Raw genomic sequence first — 26,799 nt, 5'->3', positions numbered from 1 at the left:
TATATATATATATATTCACTGAAAAAACCATAGGTTTCACACCGGTTATAGTTAGGAATTAGCATTAAAAACCATAGGTTTCACACCGGTTATAGTTAGGAATTAGCATTTAAAAAACCTATTAAATTCACTGAAAAAACCATAGGTTTCACACCAGTTATAGTTAGCTGGAAATTTTACTGATATAAAACCATTGAAATTCCCACGTTATAGTTAGTCGGACTCACTATAACTTGCGCGTGCAATGCACTGCTGATGACATCACATATTACATCACTCATGACATGGTCAGTGACATCACTCATGACATCACTGATGACACCATCCTTGTGACACAGTGACAGACCTCCTCTCAGTGTAAAGTAACCCTTCAGACACATATTCAAAAATAGAAACTGAAATTTTTAAAAAATGGAGATACCTATATCAGTTACAACAAGCAATTCTGTAATTCCACTATCTATATACACATCCACTCATTCACCAACAGTTCTATATAGTCACTCATACATATACTCACTCATCATATGAAGAGATACACCTATACATCCTGTTACACACCGACATTCATCCAAAAGTTACTCACACACATATTCACACGTGCAAATAAACTATTGAACAACCATTTATTTGAATATAGAGTTATACACACACTTCCACCTTACTTCTATTGAAAATTACACATATTTATTCTCTTAAACAATCACTTATAGAAACACATACTTATTTAAACAGGAAATCTTACAATCTCTTACTCTCACATATACTCACTTATATACATCAATATTCATATATACTAGATTAAAACATATGTAGTTACTGATAAAGACCCTAGTGAGACAGTCATTCACTCACTAACAAACACATATAGACACTCATCCACCCATACAGTCCTGTACATATGCTGTCTTCAAAACACATACAAACAAAGAGTCAGTCACTCATGCATCTATGTGCTAAGTAATACCCCCACCAAACCATATAGACACTCATACTGATACTAATAAAAATATCAAATAACCCATATACATACGCATGTAGCTACTTATCAACACATGTAGCCACTTATACACAAAGTGAAACACTAATATATGTATTTAAATATTTAAACATAACTCACTAATATTTATTTTTCAGAAATACACATATTCACTGGATGGTGTCATCAGTGATGTCATGAGTGATGTCACTGACCATGTCATGAGTGATGTAATATGTGATGTCATCAGCAGTGCATTGCACACGCAAGTTATAGTGAGTCCGACTAACTATAACGTGGGAATTTCAATGGTTTTATATCAGTAAAATTTCCAGCTAACTATAACTGGTGTGAAACCTATGGTTTTTTCAGTGAATTTAATAGGTTTTTTAAATGCTAATTCCTAACTATAATCGGTGTGAAACCTATGGTTTTTTCAGTGAATTTCATAGGTTTTTTAAATGCTAATTCCTAACTATAACTGGTGTGAAACCTATGGTTTTTTAAGTGAATTTCATAGTTTTTTTTAATGCTAATTCCTAACTATAAGTTTCACTTTATAAATAAGACTGTTAGCACTCTAGTTGTTCTTTAGAACACTCTGGTACATTCTGTCATTGGGCTACAGTTGGGCTACATCTAGTTGAAATTTGGGCTACATTTACATTTTTTGGTCTCTGGTGGCCATCTTTGGGCTACATTGGGCTACTTTGGGCTACATTTGGGCTACATTTTGGCTCTAACATATATTAAGCCCAATGTAGCACAATACATATTTTTCTAAAGTTAATTTTTTTACAAACCACTTCAGAATAGGGCTACCTGTCCCTACAATTATCCCATTTTTTTTATTTTTTATTTTTTTGGGGAGCGCTCCCGGAGCGCGCCCCGGGGAGCGCCCCGAAAAGCGTACTTCTGAAAAGCGCCCCGGGGCGCGCTCCGGGGAGCGTCCCGTGAGCGCCAATATCGTAAACGAAAACATGATCGTGACGTTTCGCGTAGCCACGACCGCGTGATACGCACGGCGTAAGCGCACCCGGAAGTACTCGAGCGAATACAATCGCACAACGTAAACATCCGACGCGCTTACGCTGCGCGACCCGGGGCGCGCCCCCGGGCGCGCCCCGTGCGCGTAGCGTAAGCGCGTCGGGTCATGTGAGCAGAAAATAACACTTTTCATTGGTTCATAACAGTTTTAGTTTCATAATGATGAAGCCCCTGGTCTTGTGACCTGAAAATAACACTTCTCATTGGTTCAGGACAATTTTTTTTTTCTAAATGATGAAAGACCCCACCTTTTTTCCTTATTCTGACTTTGTCCTTTGACTGAGGAAGACCTGTTTGTTGCTCTCTCTACTTTTTTGCTCCAAATAATGGCTTCAGTAGTAGCATCAGCTGGTGCATCTGCCCCACCACCACCACCACAACCACCAAGAGGACCAGCTCCAAATTATATTGGTGGTCAAGAACAGGAGGAGGAGGAAGAGGAAGAAATGGAGGGGAGAAGAAGATGGCTGCCAGAAGAAAATACCCCATACAAACCCAAACCACACATTGTATGGGAGTTTTTTTCAATCCCAGAGGGGAAAAAAAAGGTGAATGCGCCCAAGGTGACTTGCCTCATCTGCAATGATGAACTTTCACGGGGCAACCCAAACAAAAAATAATCATTTGGTAACTATACCATGATTCGGCACATGACCAGAAAGCACCCAATCAACTACTCTCGTGCAGAGTTCAGGGAACTGGCCAGTAACCTCCCCCAGTCATCAAGGACCCCCTCCCAAAGAAACCAACCCACTCCATCAGAACCAGAAACATCCGAGGTGATGCCTTGCATTCAGCCGAGATTTGCTGATTTTAAAATCACTTGTTCTGCATGTGGCAAGCTTATCGCCTATGGCGAAAAAAGCGTTAAGCTCATCGTCCTTGCAGGTGACAACCACAAGTGCCCCAAAAAGAAGTAATTTTTTGGGTTTTTTGTTTTTTTGCTCCAGTTGAGCCAGTTTCAATTCCCTTTTTTTGTTTCTCCCCCTAAAAAAATACAAAAAAAATATAAAACTGTTTTGAAAAGCCAAAAAAAGTTCAAAAAGTTCAAAAAACACAAAAAAAATATAAAACAACAAAAAGAAGAAAAAAAAAGTTCTTTTTAGAACTACCTCCAATTTCTAAATCAAAACTTCATTTTTTAAAAACTCTGTCACCTTTTTTCATCATAGTACGCTCCCCGGGCCGCTCCCCGGTGCGCGCACCGGGCGCTTCCCCCGCGCAAAACGAAAAAAAAAAAATATTTTAAATGCCCCGCGGGGCCCTTTTATAGCCCCCACATCAAACCTAGGGGGTCAAAGGGGTCTATCCCTGACGCCTTATGGTCATTTCCCCCTTTTTTTTAGCCACCTCTTATGTCTCGATTTTACCGAGACACAAGATGGCGGCCGCTCTGGACTGTTTCGAATGTTTACAGACACCCGAGAGCCAATCAGCTTTCCATGCGCACCTCGCGTCACGCGCCCGGAGCGCTCCCCGGTGCGTGCACCTGTGCGCTGCTATAGATATATATATTTTTTTGAACCTAAATTACTCAAAATCCACTAGAGCACATATCTTGAGACATAGCAAAGGCACATCGGGCTACCAGTCCCTACAATTTTGCCAAATTTGGTGGAAATCCATTCAGCCGTTCGGGTTAAAAGTGAAATCGACCGCCCTATGGAAATTAACATGGGGAAAACGCGTTTTGGGACCCCCCTTTTATCTCGACCCCCGCTTGACGTATCCCCCCCAAACTTTCAAGGAAGGACCGGAGCTCAACGAGGCCATTTTCAGGAAATTTTCAGGCAGATACGTCAACCGGTGCCAAAGTTATTCCAAATAGAATTTTGAGATTTAACATTGAAAAAAATCCTAACTATAACTACCTACCGCCAGTAGGTAATATATATATATATATATATATATATATATATATATATATATATATATATATACTGTACAAATGCGATGGGAAGGCGGCACCTCTAATGGGTATACTATGATGACAACTACAAGATCCATAATTCACTTTGCTTAAAAGCCCGGTGAGCGGGACATTGTGAACATACTTATCCAAGCAAGACGTGCCGCCTCATCTTTGAGCAGCGGCGTCAGTGAGCAAGGTCGAGGACACCTGAAACATTTGACGGATGTGTGGCTGCTTCAATTTAGCTGTGCTGTACGGAGTTAGCTGGAGTGCTGCCTACGAATAAATAAGTTACAAAAAGCCACGCCTGTGTGAGGCCTTCAAATGTGGGTTCATCTTCTTTTGGATTTGTTACGGCCTGCGCCAGGTCTGGAAGGCCCCCCGCAGAAGAGCGGGTCCAGTGCTTCTAATCCAGCGGCACAGAGGAACCGACGTGCTACGATTCGTTAGGCACAAGTAAGCATTCCAGTAGCCTTGTAAGTTGCCCAGCAACCCACTGTGGTTTAAAAAACTGTACAAATGCGATGGGAAGGCAGCACCTCTAATGGGTTTACTATGATGACAACTACAAGATCCATAATGCACTTTGCTTAATCGCCCGATGGGCGGGACATTGTGAACATACTTAAACAAGCAAGACATGCCACCTCATCAACAAGCACCTGCGTCAGTGAGCAAAGGCGAGGACGCCTGAAACATTTGACGGATGTGTGAGAGAGAGAAACTCTGTTTATTTAGACCGTGGTCTTTAAACAATGAGATCGAAATGCATCACATCAATATCAAAACCATAAAAAATTTATAAAATCAGGCTGTTACTCTCCATGCCGCTTTCTATATGTTATACAAAATTTAAAAAGAAAAGGCATTCTATGGGTAGCACAGACAAAAAAATCTTAAGAAGAATTTTAAAAGACTTGCTATACATAATAAAACTGGAAGATATTACATTAAAAATAGGCAATTTCGATATGTTTCTCATTACAGTACTATCCGATATCTTATAGGCTTGCAATCCCTCGTAACTTAGCTTTTACTTGTATCTATCAATATAGGTTCCTCAATTTGATTTATTTTGCTGTTCCTGTGCTAAGCGATTCACCTTTTTCAGAAAGTTCCCAAGTGCAATTGCTATTTCCAGATTTTCCATTCCTATCAATAAGTTCGTCGCATGTACACGTTGTCTTATGCCATATTTTATAAATAAAGGTCGTAAGACATGTCAAGCAGTCAAGTAGTATGTGCAGCATTTCACACTTGGCCCCCAGGCCACATTTACATATACCATCTGGATATAACATTTCTGCCTAAACTCTCCCTTCCATTAGCCAAGGGATGGTGCCAATTCGGATTTTCAGTATCTCCCACCTAAATGCATAATTTGGCAGGGTTTCTAAGTATGGGTACCCAGTCTCGTTTTCCCATGATTCTATCATATTTACCACTGATTTTTTGTTTCTTGGATATCCTATATCCTGCCTTCTGGAGTACTCTCTTCCTTGTACTCTGAGTGCACTCTTCGTGAACTCTACATCTAGAGAGTTTTGGTTTACTCCCACTTTTAGATTCCCGATTATTTCCTTTCTTTTTCTTTTTGCATCTAGTGCCCATCTTAGGTTACTGTGGCGGATTTCTTCACTACACCAATGTGAGACCTTTTCCTCTACCCGCTGGGATTGGCGTTTCCAGAATCTTACCATCGCCATTTTGGCCTGAGTATTCCATCCAATCATATCTGGTTCCAGTCTTATTGCCAGTATCATAGATGACTTAGGTAGTGACAATAATGTTTTCAGGGCCTTGCCTTCCTCCCGATCCCAGCCTCCCTTTCCGCTTAGAAGGAGCACTTCTGCACCATACAGTACTTGGAGCGGTATCATGGCCTCATATGCTTTTAATATCGGTTTGTGAGACATATCCCCATAGTTTTTATTGAATTTTTTCAGGCAACAAATGGAGGAAGATGCTTTTGCGTTTTGGTGTGCCAAATGTATGTCCCATTTTAAGGAGGATTCAAGCCAAAGACCAAGATATTTATATTCTTTTACCGTTTCTAATTTTATTTTATCTAGGTACCAGCTAAAATTCTTGGTCCCTTTACCGAAGCACATGATCTTTGTTTTTTCCATGTTCACTGTCAGTAATTTATCCTTACAGTAATCATGGAATACATTTAGTTTTCTTTGTAGCCCGAGCTCTGTCTGGTCAGTAATCACAAGATTGTCTGCATACAGCAAGCAAGAGACCTTTCTACTATTCATTCTCAGGCTCGCCCTTCTTTCCACCTCTAGTCCTGATGGGAGATCCGCTAGAAATATTGAAAAAAGGAGCGGAGCTAGGATGCAGCTCTGTCTCAGTCTATTCCCTATTTCAATTTTCTTTGTCAGCGCCCCTTGTGTATCTTTAATGACTTGGGCCCAGTTCCCTCTGTGTAATTCTTTCATGATTTCAAGTAAGCACACCGGGATTTCATATTTAATCAGGCACTCAGGCACTCCCATAGTTTCCCCCGGTCCACTGAATCAAAGGCTGCCCGGAAGTCGACGAAACAGCAAAACAGGTTCCCCTTTTGTTCTATCGACTTCCGGGCAAGGGCCTACAGGGCATAACAGTGATCCACGGTGGAGTGCCCTTCTTTAAAGCCTCCCTGTTCCAGCGGGATAATTGAATTCTCTTCCACCCAGTCCTTTAATTTGCCAAGAACTATTTTAGCAAATATTTTCTCCTCGATGTCCAGTAGATTAATTACTCTATAATTTTTTGGGTTGTTCATCTCCCCTTTCTTATGTATTGGCCTTATTGTCCCATTCCAGTTATCGGGGAGTTTGCTAGTATCTAAGATGACTTCAAACATATTTGCAAAAAATTCCGCCCACCAATGTACGTGAGTTTTGATTATTTGAGCCGGGAGGTTATCTGGGCCTGCCGCTCTTGTGAGATTCAAACATTTTATCGTCTTTTTAACCTCTAGGGCGGAAAAACTGAGTTTTATATCTGCTACCAGACCGCTCCAGTCTGTGTACAGATTTTCTTCCCGGTCTTTCCCTGGGCTATACAGATCGTGTAAATACTCCTCCCATGCGGACTCTTCTACAATGCAGTTCATTTTCCCTGGTTGGCTATCTGCTGCTGAGTGGACTAACTTCCAGAAGTTTCGTAAGTTCTTAGTTTCGATTGCCTCGAGTAATTTTTGCCAGCATCCCTCTTTAAATTCCCTTTTTGCCCTTCTGATAAGCATGTTATATTCTCTTTTTAGGCCCACTAGGGTGTTTACATTATCTTGGTCACTCCTTTGCTGAATGCGGCGGGTCATTCTCCTAACTTCCCTTTTTTTCTCCTGGCATTCTCTAGTGAAGCAGCCGGTAAGTTTCTCTATCTTCTCACTTTTCGCTTTATTTTTGTTTTTGCCTCTATTTATATTTTGTAGACCTATACTAAGAGTTTGAACCACCTCCTCGATTTTTTGTACATACCAATCGAGGTTTCGACCCCTGGCTAACTTCAGGTCTAGATTCTGTTGTAATTTTATTAATCTGGCAACATATTCTTCTGTAAGCCTAGTTGTGTGGCGTCTGGGATAATCCACCTTTTGTTCCATAACCTTTGGGCCAGATTCGAAGTGAACACCCGGGATCTCCAAGGCTACCATGTTATGGTCACTTCCATCTCTATTCACAATTCTGAATCCTGAGATTAATCTAAAATTCCAAGGTGTGGTAAAGGCATAATCTATGGGGCAGATTTGAGAGCCTGGTTTGAATGTTTTTTTAGCAGGGCAGTCTAGCTCGCATCTTCCATTTAAACAGAACAGGTTTTTTGTTCCCAGGAGGTTTCCCAACTGCAAATCTTTAGCACTAGATATACTTTCAGGGAAAGTTGCTTGAGGTATTTCATAGGCCTCCAATATGTCTAGAAACCAACAATCTACCTTCTCGGGGTGAAGTTTGTGATTAAAGTCGCCCACGAGAATAAGCATATCCCTGCCGTATTTTTCACCAAGGTAATCTATATCCTCCTTAAAGAGAGCCATTTGCTTTACATATTGCTCTGTGGAGGCCCATGGCATGTACACATTTAACATTAGAATTGTATCCATTTTATACACCCTGATAGTATTATTCTACATGCCAACAACCCTTTGCATTTCACATTTATTTCAATTACTTTCTCAACTATCTTAGTCGATACCAGAGTCATAATTCCACCAGCAGAACGCCCGAATCTACATTTCTTTGCAGGTCGGTTTAGCTGGTAGAAGCCATCAAAAATCGGGGTCTTGCCACATAGCCAGGTCTCCTGGATACACATAATTTCTGTATTTTCCCCCAAATTCCCCTATATTATTTTGTTTCAAGTCATTTCCTAGGCCGTTTATATTCCAGGAGATTATCCTTATGCTATGTGGCATACCTTTTCCCTATTCGATATCATCTAGCCATCCTTCCTCCCTGCAGTCATTTGTGTGTCTCGATGAGGGTCCTACCTGGTCAAACTCCTTACTCCAGTTTCCCCACCCATGTGCCATCTCTGAATTGTTTGTGACTATTTTTATGTTTCCTAGGGGCAATACCTCCTCGTCCTCCAGGTCACATAACCTAACCTGTCTCTTTCCTAGCCCTGCGTGGCTTTTTAGAAAGTTGTTTCCCTGCCATCCCTTTCCTTCTACTTCTACTAAAACTTTGTTCTCATTTAGTAGGCGGATACCTTCTATTTGTAACTCGTTTACTGCCTTTTCAATCGTGTCTTTTACCAGGTTTGAGTACAACGTGATTCTACTAATCTCTTTTTCTTCTCTATTTTGTCTAAAACCCACTTCCCTAATGTCACTCGTTCTTATGGCTTTCAGCTTCTGGCATTTGGAAAAGCCTTGCAGGAGTTGAGACCTATTCAGAGGCCGCCTCTTACCTAGCTTTTTTCCCCCTAGCCTTTGCGTAATTTGTTCAAGGTATTGCCTCATATTATCGTTTTCATCTTTCCTTGACCTGCTGGGTATAGGATGTTCATTCGTATCTACCTTTTCTGACGGGATATAGGGTCTGTTTACTCTCACCTCCCGTGTTACCCAAGCCTCTAAGTTTCCTCCCAGTTTCCCCCCCCCCTTCGGCTGGCCTATGTGTTTGTTGTCGACTGTCTTCTTCAGGGGTTTGTGTGGGCCTTCACCTTTTCCCTGAGGCTTTGAGTTGTTCGATTTTGGGATGCTCATCTGCAGGTGGGGACCCTTTATTTCCTTTCTAGTAATCCTATCTTCCTCTTGCATCGTGACTACTTCCTCCAAGGAGGGGCACACCTTCCTTACTGGTTTAGTTCCTGCTCCTCTTACTCTATTTATTGGCCCACGTCTTGTCTGCTCTGCCCTTCTTATTATCCTCATTGGCCACTTCAAAATATATATCTGGTGGCCCTCATTGGATTGTTTGTCGGATTGGGGCGGGACCTCCCTCTGCGGGGCAGGATCAGAGTTAGGGATTTTGCCTGCTGTACTTGGTGTATGCTCATTTCCCTTTGGATTTTTTACGGTTTCTCCCTGTGCCTGAATTTGGGGCTCCGGATCGGCGATTTGTCTTATCGTGTTTGGCATATGCGATTTAATCCCCCACAGCTCCCCCTCTATATTAGCAAGATATGTTTTCTGAGTTTTTAAAATAGAGTTATTAGACAAGGTGACCTCTAAGAGGCCTTGCAGGGTCCTTTGTAGCATTAACATTAGGTCCAGCATTGATGTGGCTGACAGTGATGAAAGGTCGCGATTAGGTTCGAGGTTTAATTCAGATGTTTTATCCAGTTCGGCACAGTGTCTTGAACTGGTGTTTCCAGTTTCCGATGGACATTTATTTTGGCTCCTGTTCTGACTTGTCCTTTTATTCAGGGAGGTTTCTGTTCCTTTCTCCGTTCCTACCCGAAGTATTGGGCTGTCCAATGGAATTGGGGTGTCCAAGGATCCTCCCTCCACTTCATAGGAGAAGGATAGACGTGGTGATGATGACAGCCGTGCGGGATTAGGCCCCCCTGGTCTAGTAAAAGCTGTAGCGATTGATTAGCCAAATTGAGGGAGTTGGACCCATGTATCTCCAGGGGTAGGGAGGCCCCTGCGTTCTTCTTCCCCTCTAGGCTTGCATTCAGGGATGCCACTTTACTAGTTGTAATGTCTTTGTCTTTTGCAGGTGAAAACACCTTTTTAAAGTGCTTCCCCATAAACTCCTTTATTGAGTTTGACGCTGCACTACCCGTGGTTTTGGCCGTCACCTTTGGTCTTTTGGCTCCTTTCTTTTTAGTTTTCGGTGTTAATTCCAAACACTCACTGCTCTCTTCCAAGCAGCCCGGGCTTGTCGCATTTATAGTGTTTACAGCGTTGAGTCTTGGTCTCAAGTTATGTTCTGCCAGTTTTTCCCTTTTTTTGTGGCCATAATTGGCTTTCACCCAGCGCTGTTAGAGCTCGCTGGGGCTTGGTCTCCCTTAGTTCACCTGATGAGTTCTGTTTTTATCCTTACTCTATAAAAGTTGATTCAGTTAAAGTCTGAAGGATAGTTACGTGCGTCTATTGGATCAGAAGGACTTTTTAGGCTCACTACTAGTATCTTAGACGTGCCCTGTAGAAAGTCTTTACTTAAATTTGGAGCGGTCCAAACATCATATATTTATTCATGTGACTCTCCAAGCCAGGAAAAACTGGTAAAATGCGAGGTTGTGTTCAGCATTTTCACCACCTCGCCGTTCCCCCACTTACCTCTGTGTGTCTGATAGATCAAGCTTTAAACCCATGCCGTGCCCAGCGTCCGGTGGTTATGTTGAGAGCCGGGAGGCCTCTTCCGGGCTGTCAGGAGGCTTCTTTCCTCTTAGGGTGTACTTCTGTTGCTCCTGCTCCTTACTGCTTCACAGGCAAATCTGCTTGCGGCACTCGCAGCACTCGCGGCACTTGCGGCACTTCTCGGCATTCACGGCAACCGCTGGATGCAGGTTCCTCGTCTCCGTGTTTCCCTCTCCCTCCACTCTGCTCCCTGCGTGTCACGTCAGGCGGGTGGAGGGCGTTACTGCAGGACGGTCGTTTCTGGCCCAGCGCGGGCATTTCCAAAATCTTCGACGAGGGCAGGCAAGCAGCGTGATCCATCACAAGACACAACAGAGCTTCTCTTTCACAAATGATTAAGGATGTGTGGCTGCTTCAATTTAGCTGTGCTGTACAGAGTTAGCTGGAGTGCTGCCTACGAATAAATAAGTGACAAAAAGCCACACCTGTGTGAGGCCTTCAAATGTGGGTGCATCTTCTTTTCGATTTGTTACGGCCTGCGCTAGGTTGGGAAGGCCCCCCGCAGAAGAGTGGGTCCAGTGCTGCTAATCCAGCGGCACAGGGGGAACGGCGTGCTACGATTTGTTGGGCACAAGTAAGCATTCCAGCAGCCTCATAAGTTGCTCAGCAACCCACTGTGGTTTAAAAAACTGTACAAATGCGATGGGAAGGCGGCACCTCTGATGGGTTTACTATGACAACTACAAGATCCATAATGCACTTGGTTTAAACGACCGGTGGGTGGAACATTGTGAACATACTTAACCAAGCAAGACGTGCCGCCTCATCTTTGAGCAGCTGGGTCAGTGAGCAAGGACGAGGACGCCTGAAACGTTTAACGGATGTGTGGCTGTTTCAATTTAGCTGTGCTGTACGGAGTTAGCTGGAGTGCTGCCTACGAATAAATATGTTACAAAAAGCCACGCCTGTGTGAGGCCTTTAAATGTGGGTGCATCTTCTTTTCGATTTGTTACGGCCTGCGCTAGGTTGGGAAGGCCCCCCGCAGAAGAGTGGGTCCAGTGCTGCTAATCCAGCGGCACCGGGGGGGATGACGTGCTACGATTTGTTGGGCACAAGTAAGCATTCCAGCAGCCTTGTAAGTTGCCCAGCAACATACTGTGGTTTACAAACTGTACAAATGGGAAGGCAGCACGTCTAATGGGTTTACTATGATGGCAACTACAAGATCCATAATGCACTGTGCTTAAACGCCCGGTGAGCGGGACATTGTGAACATACTTAACCAAGCAAGACGTGCCGCCTCAACTTCGAGCAGCTGCATCAGTGGGCAAGAGCGAGGACGCCTGAAACGTTTGACAGATGTGTGGCTTTTTCAATTTAGCTGTGCTGTTCGGAGTTAGCTGGAGTGCTGTCTACGAATTAATAAGTTACAAAAAAACACGCCTGTATGAGGCCTTCAAATGTGGGTGCATCTTCATTGTAAAAACCAAAGGTACAACAATGTTATAGTTAGCAAATAGAATTTAAAAAACTTAAAAATTCACTAAAAAAAAAAGGTTACAGTGACGTAAAAGTTGGGGTTAGATTTTACTATTTCAAAACCAGACAAATTCAGCCATTATAGTTAGCTGAGTTAACTATAACTCATATCCCCACAATGCACTGTTTATGACCTCACATATTACATCACTTATGACATGGTCATTGGCATCACTGATGACCTATCAAATGACATCACTGATGATATCAGTGATGACATCATGCAGTGACTGAGAGTGCTTTTAAAAGTTTTAATAAGTGTTAAATATATATACCTAGGTATATTGGTGAATCCGTGGGTGTATGAGTGATTGTATGGTTGACTGAGTAGGTGTGTGACTGACTGTATAAGTGAGTGATTAGGTGTCTCAGTGAATGTATGGGTGAGCGACTGGTTGTGTGAATGTGTGTATCTGTCCATCAGTTAATGTCTAAGTGGGCATATGAGTGTGCTTGTGGGTACGCAAATGGCTAATTCATTGGTTGTCTGACTATCTATGATTGTCTGGTGGTCTGTGTGTGTGGGTGAGGAGGTGTGTAACTGCCTGTATGGATGAGTGAATGGGTGAGTGAGTGGCTGTATGGGGTAATGAGTGTGGGTGTGAGAAGCGGTATGGGTGAGTGAGTTCTTTATGGCTGTGTCGGCAATTGAGTGCTTGTGTCAGTATGGATGAGTAACTGGGTATGTGAAAGGCAGTATAGGTGAGTGACTGGGTATATGAATGACTGTATGCATGAGTGAGCGAATGTGAGAGTGGCTATATGGATGAATGCATGCTTCTGTCAGTGACTATAGGTGATTGACTGACTACATGTTACTATTTGTATGAGTAAATTAGTGGGTGTGTGTGTAACTGTTTGGTGAGTACGTGGCTATGAATTGACTGTATGGGCGGGTGTCTAGGTGTGTGAGTAGTTTTATGGGTGACTCGCAGTGTGTGAGTATTTGTCTCTATGTATTAGTGAATATATCAATGGCTGTTTTAGTGAGTGAGTGGGTGTAGGAGTGGCTGTATGGGTGTGTGATTGAATGTGTGTTTTTATCTGTGAATCCGTGAATGGGTGTGTAAGCACTGGTATGGCTCTATGAATGGGTTTGTGAATGGTTGTGTGGGAGTGGCAGTGGGGGTATGAAAGATTCTATAGGGTGTGTGCATCAGAGATGCTGTGAATGATGTCATCAGTGATGTCATTTGAGATGTCATCAGTGATATCACTCACCATGTCATGAGTGATGCAATATGTGAGGTCATAAGCAGTGAATTGAAGGGGCGTGAGTTATAGTTAACTCAGCTACCTATAACAGCTGAATTTCTCTGGTTTTGTATGAGTACAATTTAACCCTAACTATAACGTCCCTGTGACCTTTATTTTTTTTTGTGGATTTCAAAGGTTTTCTAATTTCTATTAGCTAACTATAATGTCCTTGTAACCTATGTTTTTTTAGTTAATTTCTAAGGTTTTTAAAATGCTAAATCCTAACTATAACGTACCTGTAATCTTTTTAAGTAGCAGTTGTGTTTGCAGTGTGGAGGAAGGGGGCTCGGCCTACGACCAGCTCTCAGAAATTCCCCTGCGTAGGATATACAGGAGGTACCAAGAGGGTTTCTTGGCCCCCAAGGTCCCTCTGGACTGGAGCCAAGGGGACTTTTCCCCCCAACTAGTAGTGTGCTGGAAGTAACATTTGCCACAACTAGCCCTCCTTTTAACTCCACTAAGCCCCATACAGCTGAATTGCTGAGAAGTGGTCAGAGGCCATGCCTCCTTTCTCCACCACTCTGCAAACACGTCTCCTGGTCCACTGCTGCTTGAGCCCTGAGGTCCACAGGACACAAGGGGACCTCATCTCCCCACCAGCAGTGCGCCAAGAGGCAGTGGTCCTATAACTACCTGCTGGCAACCGCCATTTTGAGAAATTAAGGTAAAAAAATTATTGAATATCTGGACCTTTGGGTCCGCGAGAGTCTCTGAAGACTCTCACAGGAGTGGCAGTCTAAAAATAGAGAGTTCTGATTGACCTAGGGAGCTTTATTTCTCTAGGTCATCTCGCTTTCATGGGATGCAGACTCCCGAGGAAGTAAGCACTCTGATTGTCTGACAGCAAAATGAGAAAGCTGTTGCTGGCAGCTGTTACAGTTCTTCATCCCTTTGCTGCCATAGCATTGCCTGTCTCAAGTGGTAGAAGGAGGCCACAATGGAATATATAGACAATCTTGTCGGTCCCTCAGTCCTTATCTTAAAGAAGCTCAAGTCCTGGTATCAATCAAGCATCCCCTGAAATTAAAACACTGGTGCTAACCATAAAAAAAACTATGATGTATTGATTTTCAATATTAATAAAATGTTTTGGGAACTGGCCCAATAGTTCTCTAAATAAATTCATTGTGTATGCACACACACTAAAGGCCTCATTACGATAGCGGTCAGAAAGCATTCCAACCGACTCGGTCTCGGAATCGTATCTGACAGAATCGGATTCGGGGAGTCCGACCGACCAATTATGATGTTTCCGAACACTTTTCATTCATACTCCCATTGACTTCAATGGTAGCCTGTGTTCCTTCCAACAACACAGGTTCCCATTAAAAAAGGGGTGGTTGCAAAAAACCCTCCTACACCGTACATTGTTGGAAAGAGGGGACCCATGGGTACACCCACAGGCCCCAACCGAAGTACTCCGGGTGAAGGGGGGGGCGTGCTATGGGCCCCAAAATCAGGTTCCGACAGCTGATTCATGTCCGACAGACCGATTTGGAAAGGCTATCCGAATATCGTAATCGGTCAGTTGGATGTGTTTCAGAGTCGATCGGAAACGCCGATTCGGTTGAACTAAATGTCAGTCAGATCCTTTCCGACCTACATCGTAATTGGCCCCTAAGGGCTAATTCTATTTCCTTGGATTAAGGCTTTGCTATATCGCTATAAACGTAAAAACCTCAGGCACTAGCATTGCTGACTTGTTTTAATATAAGACATGTAAGTCTTCATTAAGAATCTCCCAGCACAAATGGAGTGCTAATAGCCCAGTATTATAAATACTGGGTGGTATTATCAGGCAATTGAAATAGACAGGCCCACAATGGGTGTACTGTGCTACACCCATAATCGGCAGACATTTTACTGCAAGGTTTTCCTAATTATTAACCTTTTTTCCAGTCATATAATCCAGCTGTAAATATGTGACCAGAAAAGCAGGTGGGGTAAACATGAAGTATTACTGGGTATGGGTTATCTACGAGTAATTATGAGTGGGATTCTACACTGGATAACACCTGTAATTGCGTAGAGTGGTAATCTGTTGTGGGCTTTGGCTTATGAAGCAGTTTGTTGTTTTTCTTAGTTATGGAATGTTAGATAGGTAAGAATGCGGGAGGTTCAATTAAAGGTAAGAAGGTTCTGTAGTGACTGTTGAGAGATGGGTCAGGAAGAGGTTGGATGCTGTTGGTGATGTTATCTCCTTATGAATAAATTCCTTGAAAAAGTTTATTTCACCAGGCATGCAGAGTACTTAACATTGGCGATGAACAGAAACATTTAATTGGGATCAGTGGAACGCCACCAATTCTCCTGGAATTTCAATTTATAGGACCTACGTGTGTTAATAACCGTCATTGGAATGCAGGACTTTCTTGAAAAACTGAGGAAGGAATCTCTGATTTATTGAATTAAACCATGTAAGTTTTTTTATCTTTCAGGAGAGACGGCACAGTTTGGAACTTCACATTCTGTGAGATCATGAGCAACCTCACGCGTGCTCTCAGGTGCGACTGACAATGTCTAAAGCTTGATTTCTGTTGCCATGACGAGCATTAGTTGCAGACATACACATGCAGTGTCCTGCCCCAGCCATTGCGTACATTAACGTATGACATCATTACCTGATCACATTGGCAGCCATTTTGAATTTGGATAAATGTTGCAACGCTCATCATCTGAATATATCGACACAGTATTTACACTGAGGCATTCAACAGTAAACATTCTGGAACCTGCAGGCATTGTCAGGTAACCTACTCATTTCCTTTTATTTTATGCTGAATTTGATGAAGACTTGACAACATTGCTTTGTGTATTCTCTGTGACTTGTAATTTCTATTGTAACTACTGGATTATCTTCTATCATGTCGGTGAGTAACATGCCTCAACCTTGACCTTTTCTCTCAGACAAAGGTAATCCTTTACTTTCGTAGAAGTTTTGGAAGAATCTTTTTGACTCGTACTTGGTTGCCATTGGTGGAGCTAAGTTTTCTGCTGCCATGAAGCAACCTTTTGTACTGCATAGTTTAGTTATTGAGGGCTGTAACATTTATGAGAGCACATAAAAATGAGACATCTATTGGCAATTGAGAAGTTGATCCTGCTGACATATATGAAAAGTCAGTGAAAATGTTTAAACAAGGCAGATGTGGTATTGGAAAGCCATACAATCTTCCCTCCTATTCAGGAACCAACAGAGAGAGTTGGCAACTACATAGCATCTCTTAAAACATTTGCCCACACTTGTGAGTTTGGAGAACTGACGGATTCATTAATAAGAGACCAGTTGGTGAGATGCACTAACTGTGATCGCTTTTGTACAAGAGAAGATATTGTCTCATAATCACTTAAGGAAGCAATAGCCATCATGGAAGGAATGGAAAATACTGGTGGATGGGTGAAGATTAGGAACCATCATACATTTACAGATAATGCTACTGCGCAGAGTAGTATCCGCGTCTTCATGGATGATGCTGCACTAGACATTGAATTAAATGTTCAAAAAGTAACTACCAACAGCAAAGTGACTGCAGGTTTCTATGACCACAAAACCAAGCAGCTTTTTGTGATCCTATTGCACCACTGGTATGTCACATTTTCCCATATTAAAAGTTGCACACAGGCGGCACAAGGGACTTGTAAATAAGGCCCCCATTGTTATAGATGTGGGAGTTTAGAGCATCTTTCCAACAATCTTACTTGTTATGCCAGAAATTCAAATTGGCGGAAATATGGTCTTAAAGGAATTTATGCTCGGGTAAGCAAATCTTCTGAGAAAGTGCTTGAAGTTGAAAGTGTCACTGAGGGTGTGAAAACATTTGTCCTGATTCAGGATCTTTTTATCCCATTGTTTGTGGCAAAATTTGGGAGAATAATTTTCCTAATCAACAATTGGAGTTGCTGCCCTCAGATATAAATCCATTTAGTAATGAAGGTAACATAATAAACATTTTGGGGTATGTTGTCCTGAGAATATATTTCCATGGCAGAGAAACTATTAGGAACAATTTATGTTTCAAAAAAGGATGACAACTTATTGGGGTGGAGACTTCATAGAGACTTGGACATAATTTTAGGCTGCCTCCTCCTCGCCATGGTAGCTCTCCTTCCTCGTCCTTTGCAGTCCTTCTTCTTTGATAACTCCTAAGTTGTACATCTTGTGCATGTAGGAGGCAGCCACAGCAGGTAAGTGCCTTTTTTAACATTATAATTACTTTGGGAGGTTGGAGGGACCGGCTAACCCGGCTCCGTCACAGAGTCAGAGTTTTGCCTCAATTCATTGTTCGGAACAGAATGCGGAGTAGGCAAAACTCCATATACTCAGCTGAAGAAGCAGAGTTACCTGCCTGGATTTAGTCAGGATGCCTTTCGGCTTGGCATCTGCCTGGTTCCAGAGAGTGATTTATTTATTTATGGGATTTTTTGTGCGCAACTAATACCCTAAGGTGTCTAGGCGCAGCGAAATACTCCAGATTCCAGCACAGATCAGCACGTTCTTATTGATTAAAAAGCCAGGTCTTCAGTAATTTACGAAAATTAATAAGGGTGGGAGCGGTTTTAATGTGTAAGGGGAGTGAATTCCAGAGCACCGGCGTAACTACCAAGAATCGCCTGTCACCCCAGGTGGCCGTTCTTGTGCGGGGGACAGTCAAAAGATAGCTAGCTGCTGATCTTAGATTCTTTTTGGGGGTATACACCTGAAAAGCCTCTTTTAGAAACTTTGGTCCTGTCTGATGAAAGGCCTTATAGGCTATACAGAGAGCCTTAAATTTGATCCTGCTCTCAACCCTTAACCAATGAAGGTGGCGTATGGCTGCAGAAGTGGGATGTCGCCTAGGGATGTTAAGCAGGATCCGTGCTGCCATGTTTTGGACGGACTGAAGCTTGTTTAGGATGTATTTATGTGTGCCAAGAAAAAGAGCATTTCCATAATCTAATTTAGAAAATACTAGTGTGGTGACTAACGTTTTTCCTGCAGATACTGGTAAGTACGGCAGGAGTTTTTTTATTTTCTTCAGTACAAAGAAAGCAGCCGAGACCACCTTATTAACATGGCATCCAAAAGTTAACTTATTATCAAAAATCACTCCCAGATTCCTGACCTTGGTGGCTGGCACCGGAGGCGACCCCATCTGACTAGGCCACCATATGTGAGACCATTCTGGAGAAATTGTGCCAAAAGTCATGACCTCAGTTTTCTCCGCATTAAGTTTCAGGCAGTTACTGTGCATCCATGATTGTACATCCAGTAACCCCTCCTGAAACCTAGCTGCTACCACGGGGCCATTCTTGTGCACCGCCAACACAAGCTGGGTATCATCAGCATAGGTGGTTAGGCGCATCCCATGGGATTTGATGACCCTCGCCAAGTCCGAAACATAAATGTTAAAAAGAGTAGGACTTAGCGAGGATCCTTGAGGAACCCCACAAGGCAGTTCAGTGGTGGGCGAATAATAATTGCCCAGCTTTACTGCCTGTCTACGGTTGGCTAAAAAGGAAGCTATGAGATCTTTGGCCAGATGATTGATCCCAAAGGTTGCGACACTGATGAAATTGGTCTTGAAGGATGCTACAAATGTCATGTTTTCCCATAAATACTTATTCATGAAAAAAATGCCACAGAGTTTGATAATACTTTGAGAAGAGTATTCAGAAGATTGCCAGAAAGTGGTCTATCAATGAAAAAAGAGAAATGGAGGTTTGGGGTATCATCAGTGACATATTTGGGCCAAATGATATCAGGTGAAGGAATTCAAACTAAGTTGGGATTGCCTCACAACATTATGAAAGCCCCCCACACCAGTCAACAAAGACCAAGTGAGATATTTTCTGGGTGTAGCTGGATATTATTGTAAATTCAATACATGATTTGCTAGTGTTCTAGAGCCAGCTATGATGCTTTTTAAGAAGGGCTTTTTGTTTGTCTGGTCAGATACATGTGAGGCTGCTTTTCAAGCAATTAAGATAGAGATTAGCAAACTGGCTATCCTGGAACACTTCAATGTGACCAGGTTATTCTGTTAGACAACAATGAAGAGGGGGAGGCCTTTTATAAGGAGTTTACTAAAATGTGTAAGAACAAGTTGGGGTTGCTTGAAAATGTTGAACATCGAATTCTGCTCAAGAATGGCCTGATATCCTGTGTTCACAAGGTGCACACATTGCCACAGTTAATGCTTAAACCCTAAAGAGCTGAATTAGACTTATTGCTTGAATTGAATGTGATTAAGAAAACGGAATCCTCAGAGTGGTTGGCACCTGTTGTATTGGCCCCCAAAACCCATTAGGATGTGTGTAGATCTTTGTGATCTCAACAAATGGATTTGGGTAAATCGTCAGTCACTACTTCATATATCAGAAACTCTCACAAGGGTCACTGGGGCCAATATGTTCAGTGTGTAAGACCTTTTTTTGGCTTATCATCAGGTGATGCTGCATAAGGATTCAAGACATCTGATGCCCTTCGGAACACCTCTTGGAGCTTACAGGTTTGTCAGGATTAAGGGTGGGCCTAGCAGGCATAGTGCCTTTACATGGAGTTCCACAGAGTTGGAAAAAACTCAGTGGAACTCTACTCCGCTCCCTCCTCCTCCCAAAGTAATTATAATGTAAAAAAAGGCACTTACCTGCTGTGGCTGCCTCCTACTCACCATGGCTGCTCTTCTTCCTCGCCCTCACTGTCCTTCTTCTTCGGTAACCCCTACGTTGAACGTCTTGTGCGTGGAGGAGGCAGCCACAGCAGGTACATGCTTTTTTTTTACATCATAATTACTTTGGGAGGGTGGAGGGGGTGGCTAACTCCGCTCAGCTACGGAGTCGGAGTTTTGCCTAAATTCAATGTTCGCAACAGAACGCGGAGTAGGCAAAACTCTGTATACTCTGCTGGAGGAGCGGAGTTACCCTCCTGGGTTTAGTCAGGAGGCCTTACGGCTTGGCTTCTGCCTGGTTCCAGAGAGTGACAAAATTGGTCTTGAAAGATGCTACAAATGCTACAAATGTCATGTTTTTCCATAAATACTTATGGGAAAAATGCCACAGAGTTTGATGATACTTTGAGAATAGTATTTAGAAGATTGCCAGAAAGTGGTCTATCACTGAAAAAAGAGAAATGGAGGTTTGTGGTATCATCAGTGACGTATCTGGGCCATATGATATCAGGTGAAGGAATTCAAACTAAGTTGGGATTGCCAGACAATATTATTGAAGCCTCCACACTCGTCAACAAAGAACAAGTGAGGTATTTTCTGGGTGAAGCAGAATATTATTCTAAATTCAATAAATGATTTGCTAGTGTTGTGGAGCCAATTAGGATGCTTTTGAAGAAGGGCTGTTTGTTTGTTTGGTCAGATAAATGTGAGGCTGCTTATCAAGCAATTAAGATGGACATTAGCAAGCTGGATATCCTGGGACACTTCAATGTGATGAGGGTAACTATATTGACAACGGTAGCTAGCCTGAACGGGTTGGGTGCTGTTTTGATGCAAGTGGTGGATCATGACGAAAGGGTTGTTGCCTTTGCTTCTTGTGCACTTAAACAGGTTGTAGAACATTTACTCATGTATTGAAAGAGAGCCTTTGGCAATAGTTTGGGCTGTGCTTCATTTCAAGTTTTATCTGTGTGGTATTCCTTTCCTTGTTTGCATGGATCGTCACTCTTCATTGCAGAATATCTCCTGTAAGAATGGTAAGAGGTTTACTCCGAGGTTGAAAAGATGGAGTGAATAATTTGGAGAATTTAACTTTCAGGTATAATAACTACCTGGACTTGTGAACAAGACAGCTGAATGTCGTTCTTGCTTACCTTTCGATGATGATGGTGTTCTTGACATAGGTGAGGCTCAATCAGTGAATTGGGTCAAAGAATCAGTCATTACCAAAGGGGAATGGGAAGTGAGTGAAGGTGAGAATACGTTTTTGTCCCTTATCAAGGAGTAGGTGGTACATGGCTGGCCAGAGTACAAAGTCCCAGAACCCGGAATAAAACCATTTTGGGGAGTAAGGAATTAATTAACCATTCGTGATGTGCAACTTATGAGAGGGGAGAGAGTTGCACCACCATGTTGCGTTAGGTCCAGGTTGATCAATTTAGCACATGAAGGACATCTAGTAAGCAATCTCACAAAAGCTAGGGCGAGAGAAAGGTATTTGTGGCCAGCCATGTATCACCAAGTGGTAGAAGTGGTTAAGGATTATTTCATGTGTGCCACCAATGTTAAATCATGTGTCACATGTCAGGCAGCTACGTCAGCAGTGAAGGTTCATGAGAAACCTAGGATGAATCTGGGACTAGATTTCATGGGTCTTTTGAGCTGGTATATTCAACAGAGTGTTTTGTATTGTTGTTAGTAGATTATGCCTCCAAGTGGGTGCCAACGAAATGCACGAGTGTTGTGTTCACTGGGTCTGTTTTGGATTTCCCAAAGGATGAATTTGCTAGGAAGGTGTACCTACATATGCAGTGACTAGCAATGGTGTGGAACACATGTCTCATGAGATGCTACATTTTCTGAGAGACCTGGGTAATGGTCACCAAATTAACAGTTGTATATGCACGATATGTCAAAGGTCTTGTGGAGTGCATAAATAGGGTTGTAAAGTCATGTGTGCAAACAGCAGTGGAATTCAGGGTTCCAATGAAGGATGTCTTGAAAGAGACATGGTGTGCTCATCATACTTCTTTGAATTGTGTAACATTAAAGTAGTCATTTTTATAGTTGAAGAGTAGAACGCCTTATTCCAAATCGAATCCTGCCTGGCTACCTCATACGGAGCAATGATTATGATATGGAAGATATTAACTGGAATACAAAGATAGGTATGATGAAAAACACACTCAAAATTAAATGTTGAAGATATGGTTTGGGTGAAGAAGCCTCATTGGGAGAGGAAAGGAGTAACCGAATTCATAGCGCCTTTCATCACTGTATCAACTAAAATGAATTTTCCCACTTTTCATACTGGTGACATTTGGAGCATATCTAACTTAGTCAAGTGTATTGACAAAAACACCAGGCCTCATTTGGAGCATATGGATGCGTTTAGCTTATCTTGTGGAGTTGATGAGGATAACCAAGAAGGAGTTGAAGTGTATGCTGCCATAAATCAACCAGGAAAATTGGAGGTGAAGGCCAGGGTTTGAAGGTGTTCACCAGATCAAGGAAGTTTTCTTCGAGGTTTAAGGACTGTCATAGATTAAAGGGGAATTTTATTTCATGGATTAAAAGAATGTATCAATGTTCTTTTCACTGTCTGGGATTTTATAATGCGTTGTGCACATATTTGGGTTGAGATTTTATGTTATTGTTTTTGTGTATTTTATGAGTTATGTTATTGTTTGGTTTGTTTAACCCTTTCGATGCTGATGACGAGCTGGGCTCGTCATGGTGCACAGTGGTCGTGTGCTGATGACGAGCCCAGCTCGTCATAAAACAATGAAAAATAAAATTTCCAGCACAGGAGGGGAATTGCCTTAGCAGCGAAGGTGTTAATATTTATTGGGTGGATGTGTTGTGGGTGATGGGTAATACACCAGTACGCTGTATTTCTTAGTTATGGAATTTTAGATAGGTAAGAATATGGAAGATTCCATTAAAGGTAGGGACATTTTGTGGTGACAGTTGAGAGCTGGGTCAGCAAGAGGTTGGATGCTGTTGGTGGTGTTATCTGACAAAATGTAGAGGGAGATACCCTTTTACTTGGAAAAGGAATGGGTAACAAGCATTCAAAACAACACATTTCCTTTTCCAAACTTTTTAGGCCGGAATACTTAGGAGTCACTATATAATGTAGGGACAGGTGGACTAGTGTGTAATGAGTATTTGCGCGGGTTACCAAATTTACAAAATTACTTAGATGAATTCTTATATACAAAGGTTAAGTTACACACAACCCAATGTCAAAATTCAAAATGTATTATTTATTATTCACTGTTGAATTGCTGATACATTTCTAGAGTCAATTAATGTGGCTAAAAACACATGGTCACATTATTTATAAAAACATTTTTGCTAAAAATTCAAGAATCACAAAACGTATGTGCAGCAATTATTAGACTTAAAACACAAAATGTATTAATGAACAAATTTGTAAGTACTTTTGTAAATTTGGTAACCTGCGCAAATACTCATTACACACTAGTCCACCGGTCCCTACATTATATAGTGACTCCTAAGGATTCCTGCCTATAAAGTTTGGAAAAGGAAATTTGTTGGTGGTGTTATCTCCATGTGAATGAGCATATTGGAAAACAAGTTTCACCAGGCGTGTTGAGTTCTTAACATAATCTTAAAGAAAAACATGTGCAAATACCTCTTTATACAACTTGTTATGAGGCCCATAGTGGCCTATTTAAAGTCCAGTGTGCGGGCTGCCAAACCAGTAAGATCACAGAAGTCCTGCCCTCTGCAACTCTGCAGAGACCCACACGCCATATTTTAAGATCCCAGCTATACGGATGGGAAGATTCTGCTGAAAAAAATCTTCCACAGACACAATAAGAGCATTTTCAGTGAAATTGTTCAATGTCGGCCAACTGACTATGTCACAGTGGCATGATGGACTGAATAGCATCTTTTTTTTAGTTGTATGACAGAGGCACGAATGTCTAAACTATGTGTGCCTCCACAGCGCTGCCCGAACAACTAATGTACCTGACTAACGCATTCCTTTACCAGGCATGCCTTTACCATGCAATTTTGTGGTAAAGATATGACTGCTAAAGGGATGTGTGGTAAAGATCATCCCCAGGCCCCTCCACCCTGAGCCCTAAAAACTACCTGACCCCTCGAGCCCTAAAAACCTCCCTAGCCCGAGCCCTAAAAACTACCCCGACCCCCTCCTCTGCCTTAAAAACGATCCCAACCCGAAGCCCTAAACACTACACTGACCCCTGAGCCCTAAAAAGTACTCCAACCCCCTCCGAGCCCTAAACACTATCCTGACCCCTCCTGAGCTCTAAACACTACCCAACCCTCCCAGAGCCATAAACACTACCCAACCCACCCCGAACCCTAAATACTACCCAGACCCCCTATTGAGCCCCAAACACTACCATGGCCCCTCCTCGAGCCCTAAACACTACTCCAATCCCTCCCTGAGCCCTAATAGCTTCCCAACCCCCCTCTGTACCCTAAGCACTCCTGCAACCACCCTGAGCATTAAAAACAACCCCAACCTCACCCACCAGGGCCCTGAAAACTACCACAACTACCATAAGCCCTAAAAACTACCCACCAACACTGAGCCCTAAAATGACTCTAATCCAGCCCTGCCACACTTACCAGACTGCGTCCTCTCCCAATCCTTGCTCTTCCTGTGCCAGCCTATTCCAGCATATAGACCACACACTGCATTAACCACGCATATTCTTGGTTAAGGCAAATGCGTGGTTAAGGCAAGCGTGGTTCCACTTGTGTGTAAACAGCTTGCGTGGCTCAGCCTACGTTCACGTTGTAAAGGCCGTTTCCCTCTTTTTTCCAAGACAAACACCCAAAGTGTTTTACAAAGACAAAAAATTATTGCCCTTGACCCTTGAAGTTTTTTCTCAGAGAGTGGGAGCATTATATGTATAGTCCGGCTAGGGCGCACCACACCATATATTGAGAGAGTGACACCGCAAGAAAAGCAGTGCTAGAGAAAAGGGCCACAGCAGATGAACATTGCAATCCATAGTCAACACCAGGTTCTGTGACTCATTTCACAAAAGCCAACAGAGTGGATCCAAAGAGAAACATGAAGGCATATTGTATGAGAGCATGTGCAAACACCGTTCAAGCTCTGAGACAGATCAGAGAGAATGAACCTAGATCCTGCAATTGTGCCCATAGGCTGTAATACTTTGTAGATAATATTCACATAATGTTTATGTGTACAAATAGCTCTCTTTGTAATTCATTGATCACAGACAATCCTGTGCTCAGGTGTATATTTGCAAACACACACCCAAAACATATTTTTGTTTCTATGTGCACATGCATAGTATTAAAAAAAGGCAGTCATCGTCCTCTTCCAGCATATAAACTCCTCCAGGTCCCGCGTGAACATATATATATTCCTCTTTCTATGCAGCTATTTGCAGAAAAGCATTTTTTTCGTTCCTTGGTAAGTAACAACCAATCTTTTGTGTCACTTAAAGAAAGAAAGTGGGCCAGGCGTGCAATTGAAAACTCGTTTCATCTTCAAGTCACTGGAAAAGTGGGTTAGCACTGATGGCAGACTATGATATTAACTTTAATCACAGAAAGAGTGACAGATAGAGTGACAGAGCAAGAGAGAGAGAGCGAACAGGGACACAGTAGAAGACATTACAGTCCATAGTCAACATCGCATCCCGTGACTCCCTCCATAACTGCTAACAGAGTCATTCGGAGGGAAATGAAATGAAATGAGGGATTTCTAAAGCGCAACAAAACCCGAAGGTATCTAGGCGCTCAGTACACCAGCAGGCAGTCGTTTTAGGAAGGTGCATTAATAAAGCCAGGTTTTAAGGACAAAGGGGCAGATTTACAAGCTCCTTATGCCACTATTGCGTCACTTTTAACATGGGAAAAGTGACGCAAAAGAGCCGCAAGGGGCTTGTAAATCTGCCCCAAAGTACACAGGGCCTCATTTATGAGGCCCCTTGCGCCATCGGAACTTCACTTTTCATGAAGTTCCGTGGCGCAGAAGCCTGCGTGGTATTTATCAGGCAGCAGTACGCCAGTTTTTGTGGCGTACTGCTGCCTAATAAATATCAGTCCCTTTAACGCAGTGTACTGCGTTAAAGGGGCGTGCAATGGGTGTTGCTGGGGGCTTTCCCAGCAACATCCATGGCCTTTTGACACTGCCCCAGATTTACGAGAAATCGTAACTCTGAAGCAGTGCCAAAAGCTTACGCCTCCCCAGGGGAGGCGTAAGCTGGGGAGGCGTAAGGGAGGCGCAACAGGGAGAAATGTCTTTATTTCTCCTCGTATTTCCTTTTTCTATGTGTGCTGCATTCTACAGCACACATAGAAAGAGGAAAAGCCTCTTGTGATTATTTTTGTACAGAAAGGTTTTCCTTCCTGTACAAAAATAATCTTCCCCGCAATGCAGGCACCCTTGCACCATTGCGCAAGGGTGCCTGCGCTGGCGCAGGCAGCCCATTGTGAGCCGGTGCAGGGCAAAAGGACAGGAATGCGCCGTATCTTATAGATACGGCGCATTTCTGCCCTTTTCTTTTGCCGTAGGGAAGCGCAGCAGGAAGGCCTGCTGCGCTTCCCTACGGCAAAAAGTCATAAATGAGGCCCACAGTCACTACTCCTCAACAGCACGTGCAATCGCCGCCTAGATAGAGTCTGAGAC

This window comes from Lissotriton vulgaris, chromosome 2_1, assembly GCF_964263255.1.
Source record: "Lissotriton vulgaris chromosome 2_1, aLisVul1.2, whole genome shotgun sequence".
NCBI classification, from domain to species: Eukaryota; Metazoa; Chordata; class Amphibia; order Caudata; family Salamandridae; genus Lissotriton; species Lissotriton vulgaris.
The sequence above is the reverse complement of the archived record's forward strand: the minus strand, read 5'-3'. Positions refer to the sequence as shown.